Here is an 18,102-nt window from a genome sequence, read left to right as displayed (position 1 = left end):
ATAAGTGTGTTCAGAGTCATTTTAATGCCTGAAATTGGTTGAAATGGAAAAATCTGAGTAGGAGAAAAAGTCTGTAAAAATGGCAATTTTGGTCACCTTGAGGCTATAAAAAGTAGTTATTCAACATGAGGCACAATCCAAATGACATTTTGAATCAATTTTTACACAGTCAAAAAAATCAATTTTCTGATGAAAAACGATGACCCGTGACCTGTCGAACAGTCTCCAAATGGTCAGAAATTATAAGTTTTTTAATGTTTAATTTTTTGACTGTAAATGAATATTGAATGTGAATTAGAACTCTTGGAACTAAAATAAGTGTGTTTAGAGTCATTTTAATGCCTGAAATTGGTCGAAATAGAAGCTTCTGAGTAGGAGAAAAAGTCTGTAAAAATGGCAATTTTGGTCACATTGAGGATATAAAAAGTAGTTATTCAACATGAGGCACAATCCAAATGACATTTCGAATACATTTTTCTACAGTCCAAAAAATCAATTTTCTGATGAAAAACGATGACCCGTGACCTGTCGAACTTTCTCTAAATGGTCAGAAATTATAATTTTTTGATCTTTAATTTTTTGACTGTAAATTAATATTGAATGTGAATTAGAACTCTTGGAACTAAAATAAGTGTGTTTAGAGTCATTTTAATGCCTGAAATTGGTCGAAATAGAAGCTTCTGAGTAGGTGAAAAAGTCTGTAAAAATGTCAATTTTGGTCACATTGAGGCTTTAAAAAGTAGTTATTCAACATGAGGCACAATCCAAATGACATTTTGAATACATTTTTCTACAGTCCAAAAAATCAATTTTCTGATGAAAAACGATGACCCGTGACCTGTCGAACAGTCTCCAAATGGTCAGAAATTATAATTATTTAATGTTTAATTTTTTGACTGTAAATGAATATTGAATGTGAATTCGAACTCTTGGAACTAAAATAAGTGTGTTTAGAGTCATTTTAATGCCTGAAATTGGTCGAAATAGAAGCTTCTGAGTAGGAGAAAAAGTCTGTAAAAATGGCAATTTTGGTCACATTGAGGCTATAAAAAGTTGTTATTCAACATGAGGCACAATCCAAATGACATGTTGAATACATTTTTCTACAGTCCAAAAAATCAATTTTCTGATGAAAAACGATGACCCGTGACCTGTCGAACTTTCTCCAAATGGTCAGAAATGATAATTTTTTAATGTTTAATTTTTTGACTGTAAATGAATATTGAATGTGAATTAGAACTCTTGGAACTAAAATAAGTGTGTTCAGAGTCATTTTAATGCCTGAAATTGGTTGAAATAGAAAAATCTGAGTAGGAGAAAAAGTCTGTAAAAATGGCAATTTTGGTCACCTTGAGGCTATAAAAAGTAGTTGTTCAACATGAGGCACAATCCAAATGACATTTTGAATCAATTTTTACACAGTCAAAAAAATCAATTTTCTGATGAAAAACGATGACCCGTGACCTGTCGAACAGTCTCCAAATGGTCAGAAATTATAAGTTTTTTAATGTTTAATTTTTTGACTGTAAATGAATATTGAATGTGAATTAGAACTCTTGGAACTAAAATAAGTGTGTTTAGAGTCATTTTAATGCCTGAAATTGGTCGAAATAGAAGCTTCTGAGTAGGAGAAAAAGTCTGTAAAAATGGCAATTTTGGTCACATTGAGGATATAAAAAGTAGTTATTCAACATGAGGCACAATCCAAATGACATTTCGAATACATTTTTCTACAGTCCAAAAAATCAATTTTCTGATGAAAAACGATGACCCGTGACCTGTCGAACTTTCTCCAAATGGTCAGAAATGATAATTTTTTAATGTTTAATTTTTTGACTGTAAATGAATATTGAATGTGAATTAGAACTCTTGGAACTAAAATAAGTGTGTTCAGAGTCATTTTAATGCCTGAAATTGGTTGAAATAGAAAAATCTGAGTAGGAGAAAAAGTCTGTAAAAATGGCAATTTTGGTCACATTGAGGCTATAAAAAGTAGTTATTCAACATGAGGCACAATCCAAATGACATGTTGAATACATTTTTCCACAGTCCAAAAAATCAATTTTCTGATGGAAAACGATGACCCGTGACCTGTCAAACTTTCTCCAAATGATCAGAAATAGTAATTTTCTAATGTTTAATTTTTTTACTGCAAATGAATATTGAATGTGAATTAGAACTCTTGGAACTAAAATAAGTGTGTTTAGAATCATTTTAATGCCTGAAATTCGTTGAAATAGAAGCTTGTGAGTAGGAGAAAAAGTCTGTAAAATGGCAATTTTGGTTACTTTGAGGCTATAAAAAGTAGTTATTCAACATGAGACACAATCCAAATGACATCTTGAATCAATTTTTCTACAGTCCAAAAAATCAATTTTCTGATGAAAAACGATGACTCGTGACCTGTCGAACTTTCTCCAAATGGTCAGAAATTATAATTTTTTAATGTTTAATTTTTTGACTGTAAATGAATATTGAATGTGAATTAGAACTCTTGGAACTAAAATAAGTGTGTTTAGAGTCATTTTAATGCCTGAAATTGGTCGAAATAGAAGCTTCTGAGTAGGAGAAAAAGTCTGTAAAAATGGCAATTTTGGTCACATTGAGGCTATAAAAAGTAGTTATTCAACATGAAGCACAATCCAAATGACATTTTGAATCAATTTTTCTACAGTCACAAAAATCAATTTTCTGATGAAAAACTATGACCCGTGACCTGTCGAACTTTCTCCAAATGGTCAGAAATGATAATTTTTTAATGTTTAATTTTTTGACTGTAAATGAATATTGAATGTGAATTAGAACTCTTGGAACTAAAATAAGTGTGTTTAGAGTCATTTTAATGCCTGAAATTGGTCGAAATAAAAACTTCTGAGTAGGAGAAAAAGTCTGTAAAAATGGCAATTTTGGTCACATTGAGGCTATAACAAGTAGATATTCAACATGAGGCACAATCCAAATGACATGTTGAATACATTTTTCTACAGTCCAAAAAATCAATTTTCTGATGAAAAACGATGACCCGTGACCTGTCGAACTTTCTCCAAATGGTCAGAAATGATAATTTTCTAATGTTTAATTTTTTGACTGTAAATGAATATTGAATGTGAATTAGAACTCTTGGAACTAAAATAAGTGTGTTTAGAATCATTTTAATGCCTGAAATTGGTTGAAATAGAAGCTTCTGAGTAGGAGAAAAAGTCTGTAAAAATGGCAATTTTGGTCAATTTGAGGCTATAAAAAGTAGTTATTCGAAATGAGACACAATCCAAATGACATCTTGAATCAATTTTTCTACAGTCCAAAAAATCAATTTTCTGATGAAAAACGATGACTCGTGACCTGTCGAACTTTCTCCAAATGGTCAGAAATGATAATGTTTTTAACGTTTAATTTTTTGACTGTGAAGGAATATTGAATGTTAATTAGAACTCTTGGAACTAAAATAAGTGTGTTTAGAGTCATTTTAATGCCTGAAATTGGTCGAAATAGAAGCTTCTGAGTAAGAGAAAAAGTCTGTAAAAATGGCAATTTTGGTCACATTGAGGCTATAAAAAGTAGTTATTCAACATGAGGCACAATCCAAATGAGATTTTGAATCAATTTTTCTACAGTCACAAAAATCAATTTTCTGATGAAAAACGATGACCCGTGACGTGTCGAACTTTCTTCAAATGGTCAGAAATGATAAGTTTTTTAATGTTTAATTTTTTGACTGTAAATGAATATTGAATGTGAATTAGAACTCTTGGAACTAAAATAAGTGTGTTTAGAGTCATTTTAATGCCTGAAATTGGTCGAAATAGAAACTTCTGAGTAGGAGAAAAAGTCTTTAAAAATGGCAATTTTGGTCACATTGAGGCTATAAAAAGTAGTTATTCAACATGAGGCACAATCCAAATGACATGTTGAATACATTTTTCTACAGTCCAAAAAATCAATTTTCTGATGAAAAACGATGACCCGTGACCTCTCGAACTTTCTCCAAATGGTCAGAAATGATAATTTTTTAATGTTTAATTTTTTGACTGTAAATGAATATTGAATGTGAATTAGAACTCTTGGAACTAAAATAAGTGTGTTCAGAGTCATTTTAATGCCTGAAATTGGTTGAAATGGAAAAATCTGAGTAGGAGAAAAAGTCTGTAAAAATGGCAATTTTGGTCACCTTGAGGCTATAAAAAGTAGTTATTCAACATGAGGCACAATCCAAATGACATTTTGAATCAATTTTTACACAGTCAAAAAAATCAATTTTCTGATGAAAAACGATGACCCGTGACCTGTCGAACAGTCTCCAAATGGTCAGAAATTATAAGTTTTTTAATGTTTAATTTTTTGACTGTAAATGAATATTGAATGTGAATTAGAACTCTTGGAACTAAAATAAGTGTGTTTAGAGTCATTTTAATGCCTGAAATTGGTCGAAATAGAAGCTTCTGAGTAGGAGAAAAAGTCTGTAAAAATGGCAATTTTGGTCAAATTGAGGATATAAAAAGTAGTTATTCAACATGAGGCACAATCCAAATGACATTTCGAATACATTTTTCTACAGTCCAAAAAATCAATTTTCTGATGAAAAACGATGACCCGTGACCTGTCGAACTTTCTCTAAATGGTCAGAAATTATAATTTTTTGATCTTTAATTTTTTGACTGTAAATTAATATTGAATGTGAATTAGAACTCTTGGAACTAAAATAAGTGTGTTTAGAGTCATTTTAATGCCTGAAATTGGTCGAAATAGAAGCTTCTGAGTAGGTGAAAAAGTCTGTAAAAATGTCAATTTTGGTCACATTGAGGCTTTAAAAAGTAGTTATTCAACATGAGGCACAATCCAAATGACATTTTGAATACATTTTTCTACAGTCCAAAAAATCAATTTTCTGATGAAAAACGATGACCCGTGACCTGTCGAACAGTCTCCAAATGGTCAGAAATTATAATTATTTAATGTTTAATTTTTTGACTGTAAATGAATATTGAATGTGAATTAGAACTCTTGGAACTAAAATAAGTGTGTTTAGAGTCATTTTAATGCCTGAAATTGGTCGAAATAGAAGCTTCTGAGTAGGAGAAAAAGTCTGTAAAAATGGCAATTTTGGTCACATTGAGGATATAAAAAGTAGTTATTCAACATGAGGCACAATCCGAATGACATTTTGAATACATTTTTCTACAGTCCAAAAAATCAATTTTCTGATGAAAAACGATGACCCGTGACCTGTCGAACAGTCTCCAAATGGTCAGAAATTATAATTTTTTAATGTTTAATTTTTTGACTGTAAATGAATATTGAATGTGAATTCGAACTCTTGGAACTAAAATAAGTGTGTTTAGAGTCATTTTAATGCCTGAAATTGGTCGAAATAGAAGCTTCTGAGTAGGAGAAAAAGTCTGTAAAAATGGCAATTTTGGTCACATTGAGGCTGTAAATGTAGTTATTCAACATGAGGCACAATCCAAATGACATTTTGAATCAATTTTTACACAGTCAAAAAAAATCAATTTTCTGATGAAAAACGATGACCCGTGACCTGTCGAACTTTCTCCAAATGGTCAGAAATTATAAATTTTTAACGTTTAATTTTTTGACTGTAAATGAATATTGAATGTGAATTAGAAATCTTGGAACTAAAATAAGTGTGTTTAGGGTCATTTTAATGCCTGAAATTGGTCGAAATAGAAGCTTCTGAGTAGGAGAAAAAGTCTGTAAAAATGGCAATTTTGGTCACATTGAGGCTGTAAAAAGTAGTGATTCAACATGAGGCACAATCCAAATGACATTTTGAATCAATTTTTACACAGTCAAAAAAATCAATTTTCTGATGAAAAACGATGACCCGTGACCTGTCGAACTTTCTCCAAATGGTCAGAAATTATAATTTTTTAACGTTTAATTTTTTGACTGTAAATGAATATTGAATGTGAATTAGAACTCTTGGAACTAAAATAAGTGTGTTTAGGGTCATTTTAATGCCTGAAATTGGTCGAAATAGAAGCTTCTGAGTAGGGAAAAAAGTCTGTAAAAATGGCAATTTTGGTCACATCGAGGATATAAAAAGTAGTTATTCAACATGAGGCACAATCCAAATGACATTTTGAATCAATTTTTACACAGTCAAAAAAATCAATTTTCTGATGAAAAACGATGACCCGTGACCTGTCGAACAGTCTCCAAATGGTCAGAAATTATAATTTTTTAATGTTTAATTTTTTGACTGTAAATGAATATTGAATGTGAATTAGAACTCTTGGAACTAAAATAAGTGTGTTTAGAGTCATTTTAATGCCTGAAATTGGTCGAAATAGAAACTTCTGAGTAGGAGAAAAAGTCTGTAAAAATGGCAATTTTGGTCACATTGAGGCTATAAAAAGTAGTTATTCAACATGAGGCACAATCCAAATGACATGTTGAATACATTTTTCTACAGTCCAAAAAATCAATTTTCTGATGAAAAACGATGACCCGTGACCTGTCGAACTTTCTCCAAATGGTCAGAAATGATAATTTTTTAATGTTTAATTTTTTGACTGTAAATGAATATTGAATGTGAATTAGAACTCTTGGAACTAAAATAAGTGTGTTCAGAGTCATTTTAATGCCTGAAATTGGTTGAAATAGAAAAATCTGAGTAGGAGAAAAAGTCTGTAAAAATGGCAATTTTGGTCACATTGAGGCTATAAAAAGTAGTTATTCAACATGAGGCACAATCCAAATGACATGTTGAATACATTTTTCCACAGTCCAAAAAATCAATTTTCTGATGAAAAACGATGACTCGTGACCTGTCGAACTTTCTCCAAATGGTCAGAAATTATAATTTTTTAATGTTTAATTTTTTGACTGTAAATGAATATTGAATGTGAATTAGAACTCTTGGAACTAAAATAAGTGTGTTTAGAGTCATTTTAATGCCTGAAATTGGTCGAAATAGAAGCTTCTGAGTAGGAGAAAAAGTCTGTAAAAATGGCAATTTTGGTCACATTGAGGCTATAAAAAGTAGTTATTCAACATGAAGCACAATCCAAATGACATTTTGAATCAATTTTTCTACAGTCACAAAAATCAATTTTCTGATGAAAAACTATGACCCGTGACCTGTCGAACTTTCTCCAAATGGTCAGAAATGATAATTTTTTAATGTTTAATTTTTTGACTGTAAATGAATATTGAATGTGAATTAGAACTCTTGGAACTAAAATAAGTGTGTTTAGAGTCATTTTAATGCCTGAAATTGGTCGAAATAAAAACTTCTGAGTAGGAGAAAAAGTCTGTAAAAATGGCAATTTTGGTCACATTGAGGCTATAAAAAGTAGTTATTCAACATGAGGCACAATCCAAATGACATGTTGAATAAATTTTTCTACAGTCCAAAAAATCAATTTTCTGATGAAAAACGATGACCCGTGACCTGTCGAACTTTCTCCAAATGGTCAGAAATGATAATTTTCTAATGTTTAATTTTTTGACTGTAAATGAATATTGAATGTGAATTAGAACTCTTGGAACTAAAATAAGTGTGTTTAGAGTCATTTTAATGCCTGAAATTGGTCGAAATAGAAGCTTCTGAGTAGGAGAAAAAGTCTGTAAAAATGGCAATTTTGGTCAATTTGAGGCTATAAAAAGTAGTTATTCGACATGAGACACAATCCAAATGACATCTTGAATCAATTTTTCTACAGTCCAAAAAATCAATTTTCTGATGAAAAACGATGACTCGTGACCTGTCGAGCTTTCTCCAAATGGTCAGAAATGATAATGTTTTTAACGTTTAATTTTTTGACTGTGAAGGAATATTGTATGTTAATTAGAACTCTTGGAACTAAAATAAGTGTGTTTAGAGTCATTTTAATGCCTGAAATTGGTCGAAATAGAAGCTTCTGAGTAAGAGAAAAAGTCTGTAAAAATGGCAATTTTGGTCACATTGAGGCTATAAAAAGTAGTTATTCAACATGAGGCACAATCCAAATGAGATTTTGAATCAATTTTTCTACAGTCACAAAAATCAATTTTCTGATGAAAAACGATGACCCGTGACGTGTCGAACTTTCTTCAAATGGTCAGAAATGATAAGTTTTTTAATGTTTAATTTTTTGACTGTAAATGAATATTGAATGTGAATTAGAACTCCTGGAACTAAAATAAGTGTGTTTAGAGTCATTTTAATGCCTGAAATTGGTCGAAATAGAAACTTCTGAGTAGGAGAAAAAGTCTTTAAAAATGGCAATTTTGGTCACATTGAGGCTATAAAAAGTAGTTATTCAACATGAGGCACAATCCAAATGACATGTTGAATACATTTTTCTACAGTCCAAAAAATCAATTTTCTGATGAAAAACGATGACCCGTGACCTGTCGAACTTTCTCCAAATGGTCAGAAATGATAATTTTTTAATGTTTAATTTTTTGACTGTAAATGAATATTGAATGTGAATTAGAACTCTTGGAACTAAAATAAGTGTGTTCAGAGTCATTTTAATGCCTGAAATTGGTTGAAATGGAAAAATCTGAGTAGGAGAAAAAGTCTGTAAAAATGGCAATTTTGGTCACCTTGAGGCTATAAAAAGTAGTTATTCAACATGAGGCACAATCCAAATGACATTTTGAATCAATTTTTACACAGTCAAAAAAATCAATTTTCTGATGAAAAACGATGACCCGTGACCTGTCGAACAGTCTCCAAATGGTCAGAAATTATAAGTTTTTTAATGTTTAAGTTTTTTGACTGTAAATGAATATTGAATGTGAATTAGAACTCTTGGAACTGAAATAAGTGTGTTTAGAGTCATTTTAATGCCTGAAATTGGTCGAAATAGAAGCTTCTGAGTAGGAGAAAAAGTCTGTAAAAATGGCAATTTTGGTCAAATTGAGGATATAAAAAGTAGTTATTCAACATGAGGCACAATCCAAATGACATTTCGAATACATTTTTCTACAGTCCAAAAAATCAATTTTCTGATGAAAAACGATGACCCGTGACCTGTCGAACTTTCTCTAAATGGTCAGAAATTATAATTTTTTGATCTTTAATTTTTTGACTGTAAATTAATATTGAATGTGAATTAGAACTCTTGGAACTAAAATAAGTGTGTTTAGAGTCATTTTAATGCCTGAAATTGGTCGAAATAGAAGCTTCTGAGTAGGTGAAAAAGTCTGTAAAAATGTCAATTTTGGTCACATTGAGGCTTTAAAAAGTAGTTATTCAACATGAGGCACAATCCAAATGACATTTTGAATACATTTTTCTACAGTCAAAAAAATCAATTTTCTGATGAAAAACGATGACCCGTGACCTGTCAAACAGTCTCCAAATGGTCAGAAATTATAATTATTTAATGTTTAATTTTTTGACTGTAAATGAATATTGAATGTGAATTAGAACTCTTGGAACTAAAATAAGTGTGTTTAGAGTCATTTTAATGCCTGAAATTGGTCGAAATAGAAGCTTCTGAGAAGGAGAAAAAGTCTGTAAAAATGGCAATTTTGGTCACATTGAGGCTGTAAAAAGTAGTTATTCAACATGAGGCACAATCCAAATGACATTTTGAATACATTTTTCTACAGTCCAAAAAATCAATTTTCTGATGAAAAACGATGACCCGTGACCTGTCGAACAGTCTCCAAATGGTCAGAAATTATAATTATTTAATGTTTAATTTTTTGACTGTAAATGAATATTGAATGTGAATTAGAACTCTTGGAACTAAAATAAGTGTGTTTAGAGTCATTTTAATGCCTGAAATTGGTCGAAATAGAAGCTTCTGAGTATGAGAAAAAGTCTGTAAAAATGGCAATTTTGGTCACATTGAGGATATAAAAAGTAGTTATTCAACATGAGGCACAATCCGAATGACATTTTGAATACATTTTTCTACAGTCCAAAAAATCAATTTTCTGATGAAAAACGATGACCCGTGACCTGTCGAACAGTCTCCAAATGGTCAGAAATTATAATTTTTTAATGTTTAATTTTTTGACTGTAAATGAATATTGAATGTGAATTCGAACTCTTGGAACTAAAATAAGTGTGTTTAGAGTCATTTTAAGGCCTGAAATTGGTCGAAATAGAAGCTTCTGAGTAGGAGAAAAAGTCTGTAAAAATGGCAATTTTGGTCACATTGAGGCTGTAAATGTAGTTATTCAACATGAGGCACAATCCAAATGACATTTTGAATCAATTTTTACACAGTCAAAAAAAATCAATTTTCTGATGAAAAACGATGACCCGTGACCTGTCGAACTTTCTCCAAATGGTCAGAAATTATAAATTTTTAACGTTTAATTTTTTGACTGTAAATGAATATTGAATGTGAATTAGAAATCTTGGAACTAAAATAAGTGTGTTTAGGGTCATTTTAATGCCTGAAATTGGTCGAAATAGAAGCTTCTGAGTAGGAGAAAAAGTCTGTAAAAATGGCAATTTTGGTCACATTGAGGCTGTAAAAAGTAGTGATTCAACATGAGGCACAATCCAAATGACATTTTGAATCAATTTTTACACAGTCAAAAAAATCAATTTTCTGATGAAAAACGATGACCCGTGACCTGTCGAACTTTCTCCAAATGGTCAGAAATTATAATTTTTTAACGTTTAATTTTTTGACTGTAAATGAATATTGAATGTGAATTAGAACTCTTGGAACTAAAATAAGTGTGTTTAGGGTCATTTTAATGCCTGAAATTGGTCGAAATAGAAGCTTCTGAGTAGGGAAAAAAGTCTGTAAAAATGGCAATTTTGGTCACATCGAGGATATAAAAAGTAGTTATTCAACATGAGGCACAATCCAAATGACATTTTGAATCAATTTTTACACAGTCAAAAAAATCAATTTTCTGATGAAAAACGATGACCCGTGACCTGTCGAACAGTCTCCAAATGGTCAGAAATTATAATTTTTTAATGTTTAATTTTTTGACTGTAAATGAATATTGAATGTGAATTAGAACTCTTGGAACTAAAATAAGTGTGTTCAGAGTCATTTTAATGCCTGAAATTGGTTGAAATAGAAAAATCTGAGTAGGAGAAAAAGTATGTAAAAATGGCAATTTTGGTCACATTGAGGCTATAAAAAGTAGTTATTCAACATGAAGCACAATCCAAATGACATTTTGAATCAATTTTTCTACAGTCACAAAAATCAATTTTCTGATGAAAAACTATGATCCGTGACCTGTCGAACTTTCTCCAAATGGTCAGAAATGATAATTTTTTAATGTTTAATTTTTTGACTGTAAATGAATATTGAATGTGAATTAGAACTCTTGGAACTAAAATAAGTGTGTTTAGAGTCATTTTAATGCCTGAAATTGGTCGAAATAAAAACTTCTGAGTAGGAGAAAAAGTCTGTAAAAATGGCAATTTTGGTCACATTGAGGCTATAAAAAGTAGTTATTCAACATGAGGCACAATCCAAATGACATGTTGAATAAATTTTTCTACAGTCCAAAAAATCAATTTTCTGATGAAAAACGATGACCCGTGACCTGTCGAACTTTCTCCAAATGGTCAGAAATGATAATTTTCTAATGTTTAATTTTTTGACTGTAAATGAATATTGAATGTGAATTAGAACTCTTGGAACTAAAATAAGTGTGTTTAGAGTCATTTTAATGCCTGAAATTGGTCGAAATAGAAGCTTCTGAGTAGGAGAAAAAGTCTGTAAAAATGGCAATTTTGGTCAATTTGAGGCTATAAAAAGTAGTTATTCGACATGAGACACAATCCAAATGACATCTTGAATCAATTTTTCTACAGTCCAAAAAATCAATTTTCTGATGAAAAACGATGACTCGTGACCTGTCGAACTTTCTCCAAATGGTCAGAAATGATAATGTTTTTAACGTTTAATTTTTTGACTGTGAAGGAATATTGTATGTTAATTAGAACTCTTGGAACTAAAATAAGTGTGTTTAGAGTCATTTTAATGCCTGAAATTGGTCGAAATAGAAGCTTCTGAGTAAGAGAAAAAGTCTGTAAAAATGGCAATTTTGGTCACATTGAGGCTATAAAAAGTAGTTATTCAACATGAGGCACAATCCAAATGAGATTTTGAATCAATTTTTCTACAGTCACAAAAATCAATTTTCTGATGAAAAACGATGACCCGTGACGTGTCGAACTTTCTTCAAATGGTCAGAAATGATAAGTTTTTTAATGTTTAATTTTTTGACTGTAAATGAATATTGAATGTGAATTAGAACTCCTGGAACTAAAATAAGTGTGTTTAGAGTCATTTTAATGCCTGAAATTGGTCGAAATAGAAACTTCTGAGTAGGAGAAAAAGTCTTTAAAAATGGCAATTTTGGTCACATTGAGGCTATAAAAAGTAGTTATTCAACATGAGGCACAATCCAAATGACATGTTGAATACATTTTTCTACAGTCCAAAAAATCAATTTTCTGATGAAAAACGATGACCCGTGACCTGTCGAACTTTCTCCAAATGGTCAGAAATTATAATTTTTTAATGTTTAATTTTTTGACTGTAAATGAATATTGAATGTGAATTAGAACTCTTGGAACTAAAATAAGTGTGTTCAGAGTCATTTTAATGCCTGAAATTGGTTGAAATGGAAAAATCTGAGTAGGAGAAAAAGTCTGTAAAAATGGCAATTTTGGTCACCTTGAGGCTATAAAAAGTAGTTATTCAACATGAGGCACAATCCAAATGACATTTTGAATCAATTTTTACACAGTCAAAAAAATCAATTTTCTGATGAAAAACGATGACCCGTGACCTGTCGAACAGTCTCCAAATGGTCAGAAATTATAAGTTTTTTAATGTTTAAGTTTTTTGACTGTAAATGAATATTGAATGTGAATTAGAACTCTTGGAACTAAAATAAGTGTGTTTAGAGTCATTTTAATGCCTGAAATTGGTCGAAATAGAAGCTTCTGAGTAGGAGAAAAAGTCTGTAAAAATGGCAATTTTGGTCAAATTGAGGATATAAAAAGTAGTTATTCAACATGAGGCACAATCCAAATGACATTTCGAATACATTTTTCTACAGTCCAAAAAATCAATTTTCTGATGAAAAACGATGACCCGTGACCTGTCGAACTTTCTCTAAATGGTCAGAAATTATAATTTTTTGATCTTTAATTTTTTGACTGTAAATTATTATTGAATGTGAATTAGAACTCTTGGAACTAAAATAAGTGTGTTTAGAGTCATTTTAATGCCTGAAATTGGTCGAAATAGAAGCTTCTGAGTAGGTGAAAAAGTCTGTAAAAATGTCAATTTTGGTCACATTGAGGCTTTAAAAAGTAGTTATTCAACATGAGGCACAATCCAAATGACATTTTGAATACATTTTTCTACAGTCAAAAAAATCAATTTTCTGATGAAAAACGATGACCCGTGACCTGTCGAACAGTCTCCAAATGGTCAGAAATTATAATTATTTAATGTTTAATTTTTTGACTGTAAATGAATATTGAATGTGAATTAGAACTCTTGGAACTAAAATAAGTGTGTTTAGAGTCATTTTAATGCCTGAAATTGGTCGAAATAGAAGCTGCTGAGTAGGAGAAAAAGTCTGTAAAAATGGCAATTTTGGTCACATTGAGGATATAAAAAGTAGTTATTCAACATGAGGCACAATCCGAATGACATTTTGAATACATTTTTCTACAGTCCAAAAAATCAATTTTCTGATGAAAAACGATGACCCGTGACCTGTCGAACAGTCTCCAAATGGTCAGAAATTATAATTTTTTAATGTTTAATTTTTTGACTGTAAATGAATATTGAATGTGAATTCGAACTCTTGGAACTAAAATAAGTGTGTTTAGAGTCATTTTAATGCCTGAAATTGGTCGAAATAGAAGCTTCTGAGTAGGAGAAAAAGTCTGTAAAAATGGCAATTTTGGTCACATTGAGGCTGTAAATGTAGTTATTCAACATGAGGCACAATCCAAATGACATTTTGAATCAATTTTTACACAGTCAAAAAAAATCAATTTTCTGATGAAAAACGATGACCCGTGACCTGTCGAACTTTCTCCAAATGGTCAGAAATTATAAATTTTTAACGTTTAATTTTTTGACTGTAAATGAATATTGAATGTGAATTAGAAATCTTGGAACTAAAATAAGTGTGTTTAGGGTCATTTTAATGCCTGAAATTGGTCGAAATAGAAGCTTCTGAGTAGGAGAAAAAGTCTGTAAAAATGGCAATTTTGGTCACATTGAGGCTGTAAAAAGTAGTGATTCAACATGAGGCACAATCCAAATGACATTTTGAATCAATTTTTACACAGTCAAAAAAATCAATTTTCTGATGAAAAACGATGACCCGTGACCTGTCGAACTTTCTCCAAATGGTCAGAAATTATAATTTTTTAACGTTTAATTTTTTGACTGTAAATGAATATTGAATGTGAATTAGAACTCTTGGAACTAAAATAAGTGTGTTTAGAGTCATTTTAATGCCTGAAATTGGTCGAAATAGAAGCTTCTGGGTAGGAGAAAAAGTCTGTAAAAATGGCAATTTTGGTCACATTGAGGATATAAAAAGTAGTTATTCAACATGAGGCACAATCCAAATGACATTTTGAATACATTTTTCTACAGTCCGAAAAAATCAATTTTCTGATGAAAAACGATGACCCGTGACCTGTCGAACTTTCTCCAAATGGTCAGAAATTATAAATTTTTAACGTTTAATTTTTTGACTGTAAATGAATATTGAATGTGAATTCGAACTCTTGGAACTAAAATAAGTGTGTTTAGAGTCATTTTAATGCCTGAAATTGGTCGAAATAGAAGCTTCTGAGTAGGAGAAAAAGTCTGTAAAAATGGCAATTTTGGTCACATTGAGGCTATAAAAAGTAGTTATTCAACATGAGGCACAATCCAAATGACATGTTGAATACATTTTTCTACAGTCCAAAAAATCAATTTTCTGATGAAAAACGATGACCCGTGACCTGTCGAACTTTCTCCAAATGGTCAGAAATGATAATTTTTTAACGTTTAATTTTTTGACTGTAAATGAATATTGAATGTGAATTAGAATTCTTGGAACTAAAATAAGTGTGTTTAGGGTCATTTTAATGCCTGAAATTGGTCGAAATAGAAGCTTCTGAGTAGGAAAAAAAGTCTGTAAAAATGGCAATTTTGGTCACATTGAGGCTATAAAAAGTAGTTATTCAACATGAGGCACAATCCAAATGACATGTTGAATACATTTTTCTACAGTCCAAAAAATCAATTTTCTGATGAAAAACGATGACCCGTGACCTGTCGAACAGTCTCCAAATGGTCAGAAATTATAATTTTTTAATGTTTAATTTTTTGACTGTAAATTAATATTGAATGTGAATTAGAACTCTTGGAACTAAAATACGTGTGTTTAGAGTCATTTTAATGCCTGAAATTGGTCGAAATAGAAGCTTCTGAGTAGGTGAAAAAGTCTGTAAAAATGTCAATTTTGGTCACATTGAGGCTTTAAAAAGTAGTTATTCAACATGAGGCACAATCCAAATGACATTTTGAATACATTTTTCTACAGTCCAAAAAATCAATTTTCTGATGAAAAACGATGACCCGTGACCTGTCGAACAGTCTCCAAATGGTCAGAAATTATAATTTTTTAATGTTTAATTTTTTGACTGTAAATGAATATTGAATGTGAATTCGAACTCTTGGAACTAAAATAAGTGTGTTTAGAGTCATTTTAATGCCTGAAATTGGTCGAAATAGAAGCTTCTGAGTAGGAGAAAAAGTCTGTAAAAATGGCAATTTTGGTCACATTGAGGCTGTAAAAAGTAGTGATTCAACATGAGGCACAATCCAAATGACATTTTGAATCAATTTTTACACAGTCAAAAAAATCAATTTTCTGATGAAAAACGATGACCCGTGACCTGTCGAACTTTCTCCAAATGGTCAGAAATTATAATTTTTTAACGTTTAATTTTTTGACTGTAAATGAATATTGAATGTGAATTAGAACTCTTGGAACTAAAATAAGTGTGTTTAGGGTCATTTTAATGCCTGAAATTGGTCGAAATAGAAGCTTCTGAGTAGGGAAAAAAGTCTGTAAAAATGGCAATTTTGGTCACATCGAGGATATAAAAAGTAGTTGTTCAACATGAGGCACAATCCAAATGACATTTTGAATACATTTTTCTACAGTCCGAAAAAATCAATTTTCTGATGAAAAACGATGACCCGTGACCTGTCGAACTTTCTCTAAATGGTCAGAAATTATAATTTTTTGATCTTTAATTTTTTGACTGTAAATTAATATTGAATGTGAATTAGAACTCTTGGAACTAAAATAAGTGTGTTTAGAGTCATTTTAATGCCTGAAATTGGTCGAAATAGAAGCTTCTGAGTAGGAGAAAAAGTCTGTAAAAATGGCAATTTTGGTCACATTGAGGATATAAAAAGTAGTTATTCAACATGAGGCACAATCCGAATGACATTTTGAATACATTTTTCTACAGTCCAAAAAATCAATTTTCTGATGAAAAACGATGACCCGTGACCTGTCGAACTTTCTCCAAATGGTCAGAAATTATAAATTTTTAACGTTTAATTTTTTGACTGTAAATGAATATTGAATGTGAATTCGAACTCTTGGAACTAAAATAAGTGTGTTTAGAGTCATTTTAATGCCTGAAATTGGTCGAAATAGAAGCTTCTGAGTAGGAGAAAAAGTCTGTAAAAATGGCAATTTTGGTCACATTGAGGCTATAAAAAGTAGTTATTCAACATGAGGCACAATCCAAATGACATGTTGAATACATTTTTCTACAGTCCAAAAAATCAATTTTCTGATGAAAAACGATGACCCGTGACCTGTCGAACTTTCTCCAAATGGTCAGAAATGATAATTTTTTAATGTTTAATTTTTTGACTGTAAATGAATATTGAATGTGAATTAGAACTCTTGGAACTAAAATAAGTGTGTTTAGGGTCATTTTAATGCCTGAAATTGGTCGAAATAGAAGCTTCTGAGTAGGAGAAAAAGTCTGTAAAAATGGCAATTTTGGTCACATTGAGGATATAAAAAGTAGTTATTCAACATGAGGCACAATCCAAATGACATTTTGAATCAATTTTTACAGTCAAAAAAATCAATTTTCTGATGAAAAATGATGACCCGTGCGTGACCTGTCGAACAGTCTCCAAATGGTCAGAAATTATAATTTTTTTAATGTTTAATTTTTTGACTGTAAATGAATATTGAATGTGAATTAGAACTCTTGGAACTAAAATAAGTGTGTTTAGAGTCATTTTAATGCCTGAAATTGGTCGAAATAGAAGCTTCTGAGTAGGAGAAAAAGTCTGTAAAAATGGCAATTTTGGTCACATTGAGGATATAAAAAGTAGTTATTCAACATGAGGCACAATCCAAATGACATTTCGAATACATTTTTCTACAGTCCAAAAAATCAATTTTCTGATGAAAAACGATGACCCGTGACCTGTCGAACTTTCTCCAAATGGTCAGAAATGATAATTTTTTAATGTTTAATTTTTTGACTGTAAATGAATATTGAATGTGAATTAGAACTCTTGGAACTAAAATAAGTGTGTTCAGAGACATTTTAATGCCTGAAATTGGTTGAAATAGAAAAATCTGAGTAGGAGAAAAAGTCTGTAAAAATGGCAATTTTGGTCACATTGAGGCTATAAAAAGTAGTTATTCAACATGAGGCACAATCCAAATGACATGTTGAATACATTTTTCCACAGTCCAAAAAATCAATTTTCTGATGGAAAACGATGACCCGTGACCTGTCAAACTTTCTCCAAATGATCAGAAATAGTAATTTTCTAATGTTTAATTTTTTTACTGCAAATGAATATTGAATGTGAATTAGAACTCTTGGAACTAAAATAAGTGTGTTTAGAATCATTTTAATGCCTGAAATTCGTTGAAATAGAAGCTTGTGAGTAGGAGAAAAAGTCTGTAAAATGGCAATTTTGGTTACTTTGAGGCTATAAAAAGTAGTTATTCAACATGAGACACAATCCAAATGACATCTTGAATCAATTTTTCTACAGTCCAAAAAATCAATTTTCTGATGAAAAACGATGACTCGTGACCTGTCGAACTTTCTCCAAATGGTCAGAAATTATA

This window comes from Triturus cristatus, chromosome 9 (assembly GCF_964204655.1).
Source record: "Triturus cristatus chromosome 9, aTriCri1.1, whole genome shotgun sequence".
Classification (NCBI taxonomy): domain Eukaryota; kingdom Metazoa; phylum Chordata; class Amphibia; order Caudata; family Salamandridae; genus Triturus; species Triturus cristatus.
This window is presented reverse-complemented; position numbering follows the sequence as displayed.